The following is a 10,773-nucleotide window of genomic DNA, read 5'->3' as shown; positions in this document are numbered from 1 at the left end:
GTAGGCTCGTGGAGCCGATGGTGTGGAGACACCAAATGTGCCAAGGTGTGATACCTTAAGGCTATGTTGGTGGGTTCATGAGAACCCCTTGCCAAAGGAATCCCAATGGAAATGGGAATGGCATAGCCTAAGCTGCAGAGCATGCAGTTGGAGTGTGGTGACCCAGATAATGATGGAGGTGTGAAAGCACCAAGCAATGAGTTGTAGGACTTGACAACTATGAGGCAACTAAGCAAGAGGTGCAAAATAACTGGTTAAACGGGTAGAAGGTAGCTGCCCAAGACTTCTTAATAGCATAAGGAAGTTGGATATACCCTTACGGGGGATAAGTTGCTTGTGTTGCGATATAGTAAGTCAATGTCATAAAAGGAAATACTCATTGTCAAGAAAGCTATCATTGGGACACTCGGACACTCTAGAACACCAGAAGGTGGTGTTTGATGTCACGAGGGCAATGGATAAAGCCCAAGGGACTAAGTCCCTAGCGAATGATGGATAGAAGGTGCTATCCAAATGTCCAAGGTTGCGGAGACAGGAGAGGACTGTCTACCCGAGTTGGACAAAGCCAAAAATGGAATTTTGGCAAGGCTAGTGATGGGCATGTAAAGGCCCATAAGTAACAATGTAATCCCGGTGTGTGGGATTATAAGGTGAGCATACCCGAATTGAGGAACCACTCCCTAGGCTATTGGGTAGGTTCATCCCTAAGAATACTTGCTAAAGCGTGATAGAAAGTGCAAAGATATCCTCCTGGTCTGGAGGAGAATGACCAAAGGAAAGGTGTGAAGCCAAAAAAGCAAGAAGTAAGGGGATAGAACCGAACCATAAGAATCAAAGGGCATAACCAAAGTTGGTTATACCAGCTGGGAGTGGAGAATCAAGTGGGGGCTCGAGGGTGTTGCCGCTAGCAACCGTGATGCCATGGAGAGTCTAAAATATGGAATTGTCCATATTAGACTATGTGGCATTTTGAAGGCTTGCAAAAAGGGAGGCCTTAGCAAGCTGAGGGACAGAGTTCCTTCAAGGTTCCCAAAGACGATTCTAGGTAGCTTAGTACCTAGAAAGGCCAAGTGTAAATGGTTCATGGAACGCGTGAAATCAGAGTGGCGCAGCAGAAGCGTGGTCTTGAAGCTTGCCATGAGGCAAGGCTATCAAGGTTAGGGAAGTAGTTCCCGAGTGTTCAAAGAGAGGGCTTTGAACGAAAGTCGATAGTCAAGAACTTTCACGCTTATGCAGGAACCATGTTACAGTGGTCGGAGGACTTGCCAAGCGAGATTGGCACGTCGGGGGAACAAATACCCTAGTTGAAGGTGATAACTTCAAAAGGGGTGGGCCATGGGGCCAAGCATGGAGGAGTCCATGCATGATCACAGACATGTCAAGTGAGAGGACTTGGCAGTGTGGAGGAACTAAGTTCCTAAGCTGTGATTTGTAGTGCGCTTTAAAAATAAGTTGGTGCACCGGCGTGGGGAGTCACGCCAGGCATCTTGTGTGATGCCATCCGTAGATGCATATACGGAGGTTGGGTTCGAGTCCCGACCCTCTAGTGCTTGGGTTCGAGTCCCAAATCACTAGGGCGTGGTGATGGTTTGGAATATGAGGACACTCATATTTCGGTGGTCATGGACTCTCAGTGGGGAGACTAGTTTGGGCACACCGCCAAGCGAGGGATGCCTCGGAGTCGTGATGCACGGTTAGATTGCTTAGTGTGAAAGCTCAGCATATCTAACTTGAACGCTTTGGTGCAAGTGGCACCAAGGTCGTGGTGAGTGAGATGGGGACACCTAATCTCAGTTGCTATGAACCCTTGGCCGTAAGGGCTGGCTTGGGTGCACCGCCAAGTGTGGGGGATGCCCCCGGGGTTATAGTCAACAACTTGGAGGTCTAGAAGACCAGGTACCTCTTGGCAACTCTGTTAAGGTGCCAAGGTGAGATCACTAGGTGATCTTATGGCCAGATAAGGACAAGGTCCTTGGTTGGCTAAGGAATGAAGTTCCTGGTTCAAAATGTTGAAATTAAACTGTTTAAGGTGGTGTGGCTTGGTCGTGATGACCAAGTGGGAAGAGCACCTAAGGGAAATAAACTATGTCCGTGAGATGGCATAGTGAGTCCGAGGAAAGTAGTCTCTATGAAAGACCCATGGGAGGGTCACGAAGTTGGGCCGTGGATAGAGCCCATAGCAGAAGATGCTAAAGAGACGTACTAGGGGTGAACATCCTCCGGACTTGGCAAAGAAGAGTCTTTGCTATGGAACCGAAACAATACCTCAAGGAGGGAGGTAGAGATTCGATGTTGCTTGGTGCAACAATCAACGGATAGGAGCAAAAGATGAGTGGCCAAGATAGGGCCGTGGAATCCCTTGGGAGGAATCCAAGTGACAAAGTTAGGTGAGGAACACTAATGTGTTGGACGCTAACAAGTTGCAGGAAAGGAAGTGTGTTTCCAAGGAGGGATTCCGAAATGCTCCGATTTGGCGAAAGTGGAAGCTCCAAAGGGAGGGAGTGGTAAGGTAGCCAAATGATAGGGCCATGAACAGCCCTAGCACAAAGTATGATAACTGGAACTTTGGCACGAAATAGAAGAGAGGATGATGGTGCCCTCGAGTAGAGAACTTCCTAGGATGGGAAGTGGAGTTGCACAAAAGGTGCAAGGCAAGGTGTCGGAGACACCTAGGAAATTGACTCCAAGAAGTCAGAATTCAAAGTTCCAAAGTGCAAAGGTTATAACGATGGAAATTGAGATTACTCGAGAAGGAGTAGTGGGATTGACTTAGAGAAGGGTCTCTAAGAGGTTTAGCGAGGACTAAACCAATAAAAGGAGAGAACCATTACATGTGGTCCAATCAGTCTCTAAGTTGGAGAGACTACGCTCCTTAAAGGATGGACAAGGCATGGTGAGCCTTTGGTGTCAAACCATAGACAAAGATTGGCTAGGTGCCAAGGATGGAAATGGTAACACGTGTAGGTGTTACTTTATGAAAGGGTTTACCGTTCGATGAGGACATCGAACTTTGTCTATGGGTGGTGGAGTTGTGAGACACAAAATCCCTAGGCCCCAAAGTGGAGCCGGAAGGGTGCCACATGGTAGTGGCCGAAGCGAGAGCCAAACGAGCGTAACACGTTTGGACCAAAAGCTCCGACTTGAAAAGTCAAGAGCGGGAGTGGAACTCCCAACGAAGTGCTCGAGGAACGAGCACGAAGCGAGCAAAAGGCGAGGCTCCAAAAAGGGACCCAAAAGGACCAACACATGACACGTGGGAGAGTCCGAGATGGAGTCCGAAGTGGAGTCCGAGGTGGACCCGAGATGGACTCGAGTTGGAGTCCGAAGTGGAGTCCGAGATGGACCCGAGTTGGAGCCCGAAGTGGAGTCCGAGATGGACCCGAGTTGGAGTCCGAGATGGACCCGAGTTGGAGTCCGAGATGGACCCGAGTTGGAGTCCGAGATGGACCCGAGTTGGAGTCCGAAGTGGAGTCCAAGATGGACCCGAGATGGAGTCCGAGATGGAGTCCGAAGTGGAGTCCGAGGTGGACCCGAGATGGACCCGAGTTGGAGTCCGAAGTGGAGTCCGAGATGGAGTCCGAGGTGGACCCGAGATGGACCCGAGTTGGAGTCCGAGATGGACCCGAGATGGAGTCCGAGATGGAGTCCGAGATGGACCCGAGATGGACCCAAGATGGAGTCTGAGATGGAGTCCGAGATGGAGTCTGAGATGGAGTCCGAAGTCGAGACCGAGACCGGGACCGAGACCGAGACCGAGACCGAGACCGAGACCGAGATCGGGACCGAGACCGAGGCCGAGGCCGAGACCGAGCCCGAGCCCGAGTCCGAGTCCGAATCCGAGTCCGAGTCCGAGTCCGAGTCCGAGTCCAAGTCCGAGTCCGGAGCCTGAGAGGGTGAAAGCCCAAAGCGTTCGTCTCCCAGACCCTGGGGGGTTTGGTGAGCTCCAAAAGTATAGTAAGGGGGAGGACTGCAGTGGAGCCAGTTTGGCCAGGAAAGGCCAGTTTGGCCCAGGAAGGCCGGACCCAGTGTTGGGTGATGAGCTGCCCACTGGGAAGTCCAAGACTAGAGTGAACACGGACCGACAAGCGGGGTAGCTTGGTGAAGTGTTCAAGAGCCGGCTCTAGTTCCCCCGGGAGATCGACTGGCCGATGCTCCCAGTCCAAGTGTGGGTGGCACTACCTACTTGGATACCTAGTGTGGCTCAACGGAACCCGCTCTAAGCCCATGGCTAGAGCACCCAAGGGCAGAAGGCGAGGAGAGTACCCAGGTGGCTCGCGTAAGGCCACAGTGTTCCGAAATGTTGTCCCAAAGGCCCAGACTGTGGAAAGGAAGAGGAGCAGTCCTCTAGGGTAGTGACCAAGGACACAGTCGTGTGGTGAGGAAGTCCCAGAGGACCGTGGGACTTAGTGGTCGGGCCTATGGGCCTCGATCCAGTGGTAGTGTTGGCAAACACGACCAGGGGCAGAAAGGGACTTAGTGGGGACTGACAGAGGGATATTGGGGAAGGCTATTCCCCACGTCTGCGGGCATCCTAAGGATGCTAAGGAGTGGATCTGGAATGATCACTCATGGACAGATGGTCCAGTCCTTGAGAGACGGGATTGTGATGCAGGTGGTGTTAGACCACCGGTATGACCAAGGTAAAGGGGCATGGCCTTAGCGTAACGGGCTAATATGTCGGTGGTACCTTGGGGTGTCGATCTTGGGACCGGACACGTGGAGCACTTGGATTAAGTGTAAGGGATGAGTGGCATGGATGCCATTCTCGGGGCTAGCAAGTCCAAGTCCTGAATTGGACTTAAGGAGGTGGTGAGTGAGACCCTCCAAGTGGTCGAAGGTGTGGTTAAGTGACTAAAGTAGAATGGAAAAATTAGTCTCTTACAACTTGGTATCGGAGCTGTTCCTTAGTCCGACTATTATTGGTGGCCAAGTATATCACCACTTGTATTGGAATTGGAAGGTCCTAAATGTGGACCTATCCTCGACGAGTAGCATGTCGAGAGGACATGACTCTCCGCTCAAGTTCATGTGTGAACTTGTGCGCGATGTGGTGGATGGAAAAGGGCCAGTAAGGGAACGACTTCAGGATCTTGGGAATGGTATAAGGTTTCCCTCAAAGAGTTGAGGATGTGATCCGGATGAGCGTTTGACTCAGCAAACTAGCTCAGGTAGTTGTGGTAAACAACTATAGCTGGGATCATGGGAAAGATGTAGACTCCAAAACAATAAAGGAGTCACAAGATTATCCTCATATAATTGAGGTTGGTGCTCATGAATGTGAGACCAGAAGTAATAATCGTGGGAGGTCAAATATGGAAGAGGACGCAAGTCCTTGAAATGGTAGCCGGGGCTACCTTTAATAAATGTTGGAACAACCCAAGGAGTTGGGGGGTGTACTTAGAGATGAGTTGGTATTCTCATCACATGGACAAAGTAGTCCTAAGGGGCAAAGGTTTCCCCCAGAGAACAAAATCAAGTGTCAGAGTAACACTTGTGAAAATAGTCCTTTTGAGTAAGACAGGAATGCAAAAAGTGCATTCCAGTGAGTTAGTGCCTCACAAGTAGGACCTTACGGATCTGTGGATTAACCAAGTCCAAAACTGCTGGATGACTCAAGTAGAGTCAAGGAATGGTCCTAAAAGGATTGATAGGAGCATTTGGACTGAGGTGTGTTGTACCCCACGAAGGATGGGGGGGGGGGGGGATCATAGGATCCAAGGATGAGAACAGAGGGTATCTCATCGATGGCAAAGGAAACAACTTTGACACAAAGTTGTGTATGACCTCTATAGTGCCGTGTTAACAGATGGTTGGCATGAGAAAGAGCGGTATTGGTCTTGGCAAAGACTTAGACACAAAAAAAAAGTGTTATAGAGGTAGGCTCGTGGAGCCGATGGTGTGGAGACACCAAATGTGCCAAGGTGTGATACCTTGAGGCTATGTTGGTGGGTTCATGAGAACCCCTTGCCAAAGGAATCCCAATGGAAATGGGAATGGCATAGCCTAAGCTGCAGAGCATGCAATTAGAGTGTGGTGCAACAGATAATGATGGAGGTGTGGAAGCACCAGCAATGAGTTGTAGGACTTGACAACTATGAGGCAACTAAGCGAGAGGTGCAAAATAATTGGTTAAATGGGTAGAAGGTAGCTACCCAAGCCTTCTTAATGGCATAGGGAAGTTGGATATACCCTTACGGGGGATAAGTTGCTTATGTTGCGATATAGTAAGTCAATGTCATAAAAGGAAATACTCATTGTCAAGGAAGCCATCATTAGGACACCCGAACACTCTAGAACACCAGGAGGTGGTGTTTGATGTGGCAAGGGCAATAGATAAGGCCCAAGGGACTAAGTCCCTAACGAATGATGGATAGAAGGTGTTATCCAAATGTCCAAGGTGGCGGAGACAAAAGAAGATTGTCTACTCGAATTGGACAAAGCCAAAAATGGAATTTTGGCAAGGCTAGTGATGGGCATGTAAGGGCCCATAAGCAACAATGTAATCCCGGTGTGTGGGATTATAGGGTGAGCATACTTGGATTGAGGAACCACTCCCTAGGCTATCAGGTAGGTTCATCCCTAAAAATACTTGCTAAGGCATGATAGGAAGTGCAAAGCTATCCTTCTAGTCGGGAGGAGAATGACCGAAGGAAAGGTGTGAAGCCAAAAGCAAGTAGTAAGGGGATAGAACCAAACCATAGGAATCGAAGGGCATAACCAAGAGTAGTTATGCCAGTTGGGAATGGAGAATCAAATGGGGGCTCGAGGGTGTTGTTGCTAGCAACCGTGATGCCATGGAGAGTCTAAAATATGGAATAGTCCATATTAGACTATATAATAACTAGAAAGCTTGCGAAAAGGGAAGCCTTAGCAAGCTAAGGGACAGAGTTCCTTCAAGGTTCCCAAAGACGATTCTAGGTAGCTTAGTACCTAGAAAGGCTAAGCGTAAATGGTTCAAGGAAAGCATGAAATTAGAGTGGCGCAGCAGAAGCGTGGTCTTAAAGCTTGCCATGAGGCAAGGCTATTAAGGTTAGGGAAATAGTTCCCGAGTGTTCAAAGAGAGGGCTTTGAACGAAAGTTGATGATCAAGGGCTTTCACGCTTGTGCAGGAACCATGTTACAGTGGTCGGAAGACTTGCCAAGTGAGATTGGCAAGTCAGAGGAACAAATACCCTAGTTGAAGGTGATAACTTCAAAAGGGGTGGGCCATGGGGCCAAGCATGGAGGAGTCCATGCATGATCACAGACTTGTCAAGTGAGAGGACTTGGCAGTGTGGAGGAACTAGGTTCCTAAGCTGTGATTTATAGCGCGCTTTGAGTAAAAGTTGGTGCACCAGCGTGGAGAGTCACGCCAGGCATCCTGGGGGATGCCGTCCGTAGATGCATATTTGGAGGTTGGGTTCGAGTCCCGACCCTCTAGTGCTTGGGTTCGAGTCCCAAATCACTAGGGCGTGGTGATGGTTTGGAATATGAGGACACTCATATTTCGGTGGTCATAGACTCTCAATGAGGAGATTGGCTTGGGCACACCGCCAAGCGGGGGATGCCCCGGAGTCGTGATGCACGGTTAGATTCCTTAGAGTGAAAGCTCGGCATATATAACTTGAACACTTTGGTGCAAAGGGCACCAAGGACGTGGTGAATGAGATGGGGACACCTAGTTTCAGTTGCTATGGATCCTTGGCCGGAAGGGCTAGCTTGGGCGCACCGCCAAGTGTGGGGGATGCCCCCGGGGTCATAGTCAACAACTTAGTAAGGTCTGGAAGACCTAATTCCTATTGGTAGACCTATTAAGGGGTCAAGATGAGATTACTAGGTGATCTTATAGTTAAACAAAGATAAGGTCTTTGTTTGGGTTAAGGAATATGATTCCTAGTTCAAAGTGTTGATTTGAACTATTGATAAAGGTGTGGCTTAGTCAAGGTGACTAAGTGGGAAAGACATCTAAGGGAAATGAACTACTACAATACAATAGTATTATGAGTTCAAGAAAATAGTCTCCAGAGACAGGCCCATGGGTGGGTCACAAGGTTGGGCTGGGAAGAGAGCCTAGAATAGTTGGGGAGACTTACTAGGGGTGAACACCCTAGTCTGGGCAAAGCAGATCCTTTACTATGGAACCAAAAGATTACCTCAAAGAGGGAGGTAATGATCCTATGTTGCTTAGTGCAACAATCCAAGGATAGGAGCAAAAGACGAGTGCCCATGATAGGGCCGTGGAATCCATTGGAAAGAATCCAAGTGGCAAAGTTAGCCAAGGAACACTCATGTGTTTGATGCTAACAGATTGCGGAAAAAGAAGTGGACTTCCAAGGATGGATTCCCAAGTGCTCCAATTTGGCAAAGGAAAGGCTCCAAATGAGGGAGCAACTAAGTAGCCAAAAAATAGGGCTATGGACAACCCTAGCACAAATAATGATAAATGGAACATAATGCCAATGGTGGCACAAAAATGGAAAAGAGGATGAGGGTGCCCTCGAGTAGAGAACTTTCTAGGAGGGGAAGTGGAGTTGCACAAAATGTGCAAGGCAAGGTGTCGGAGACACCTAGGAAATTGACTTCAAGAAGTCAAAAGTAAACGTTCCAAAGTGCAAAGGTAGATCAATGGAATCTGTGACTACTCAAGAATGAGTAGTGGAATTGAGTTAGAGAGGGTGTCTCTAACGGGTTTAGCGAGAACTGAACCAATAAAAAGGAGCAAACCACCCTAGGTGGTCAAATGAGTCTCTAAGTTGGAGAGACTATCCTCCTTAGAGGATGGGCAAGGCATGGTGAGCCTTTGGTGTCAAACCATTGACGAATATGGAAAAGGCATGGTGAGCCTTCAATGTCAAACCATTGACAAATATTGGCTAGGTGCCAAGGATGGAAATGGTAACACATGCGGGTGTTACTTTATAAAATGGTTTACTGTTCGATGAGGACATTGAACTTCGTCTATGGGTGGTGGAGTTGTGAGACACAAAATCGCTAGGCCCCAAAGTGGAGCCGGAAAGGGTGCCACATGGTAGTGGCCGAAACGAAAGCCCAAATGAGTGTAACACGTTTGGACTAAAAGCTTTAACTTGGAAGGTTGAGAGTGGGAGTGGAACTCTCAACAAAGTGCTCAAGGAGCGAGCACGAAGCAAGCAATAAGCAAGGCTCCAAAAAGGGACCCAAAAAGGATCAACACATGACACATGGAAGTGTCCGAGATGGAGTCCGAGATGGACCCGAGATGGAGTCCGAGATGGAGTCTGAGATGGAGTCCGAGGTGGACCAAGATGGAGTTCGAGATGGACCCGAGATGGAGTCCGAGATGGACCCGAGATGGAGTCCGAGATGGAGTCCAAGATGGAGTCCGAGATAGACCCGAGATGGAGTCTGAGATGGAGTTCGAGATGGACCCGAGATGGAGTCCGAGATGGACCGAGACGAAGTCCGAGATGGAGTCCGAGATGGACCGAGACGGAGTCCGAGATGGAGTCCGAGATGGAGTCCGAGAAGGACCCGAGATGGAGTCTGAGGTCGAGACCGAGACCGGGACTGAGACCGAGACCGAGACCGAGACCGAGACCGAGATCGAGACCGGGACCGAGACCGGGACCGGGACCGGGACCGAGACCGAGACCGAGGCCGAGGCTGAGACTGAGCCCGAGCTCGAGTCCGAGTTCGAGTCCAAGTCCGAGTCTGAGTCCGAGTCCGAGTCCGAGTTCGAGTCTGAGAGGGTGAAAGCCCAAAGCGTTTGTCTCCCAGACCCTGGGGGGTTTGGTGAGCTCCAAAAGTATAGTAAGGGGGAGGACTGCAGTGGAGCCAGTTTGGCCCAGGAAGGCCAGACCCAGTGTTGGGTGATGAACTGACCACTGGGAAGTCCAAGACTAGAGTGAATATGGACCGACAAGCGGGGTAGCTTGGTGAAGTGTTCAAGAGCCGGCTCTAGTTCCCCTAGGAGATCGACTGGCCGATGCTCCCAGTCCAAGTGTGGGTGGCACTACCTACTTGGATACCAGGTGTGGCTCAACGGAACCTCGCTCTAAGCCCATGGCTAGAGCACCTAAAGGCGAAAGGTGGGGAGAGTACCCAAGTGGCTCGCGCAAGGCCACAGTGTTCCGAAATGTTGTCCCAAAGGCCCAGACTGTGGAAAGGAAGAAGAGTAGTCCTCTGGGGTAGTGACCAAGGACACAGTCGTGTGGTGAGGAAGTCCCAGAGGACCGTGGGACTTAGTGGTCGGGCCTGTGGGCCTCGATCCAGTGGTAGTGTTGGTGAACACGGCCATAGGCAGAAAGGGACTTGGTGGGGACCAGAAAAGGGATATTGGGGAAGGCTATTCCCCACGTCTGCGGGCATCCTAAGGATGCTAAGGAGTGGATCTGGAATGATCACTCATGGACGGATGGTCCAGTCCTTGAGAGACGGGATTGTGATGCAGGTGGTGTTAGACTACCGGTATGACCAAGGTAAAGGGGCATGGCCTTAGCGTAACGGGCTAGTATGTTGGTGGTACCTTGGGGTGTTGGTCTTGGGACCGGACACGTAGAGCACTTGGACTAAGTGCAAGGGATGAGTGGCATGGATGCCATTCTCGGGGCTAACAAGTCCCAAGTCCTGAATTGGACTTAAGGAGGTGGTGAGTGAGACCCCTCCAAGTGGTCGAAGGTGTGGTTAAGTGACTAAAGTAGAATGGAAAAATTAGTCGTTTACAATAAAGTCTAGTGCTATTTCGGCATACCGATGGCCTAACATGAGGATATGGGTACTCCACCAGCTAGCATGGAATGGAACTTGGGCTTAAAC

Source organism: Selaginella moellendorffii, unplaced genomic scaffold (genome assembly GCF_000143415.4).
Source record: "Selaginella moellendorffii unplaced genomic scaffold, v1.0 SELMOscaffold_1, whole genome shotgun sequence".
Lineage (NCBI taxonomy): Eukaryota > Viridiplantae > Streptophyta > Lycopodiopsida > Selaginellales > Selaginellaceae > Selaginella > Selaginella moellendorffii.
The sequence above is the reverse complement of the archived record's forward strand: the minus strand, read 5'-3'. Positions refer to the sequence as shown.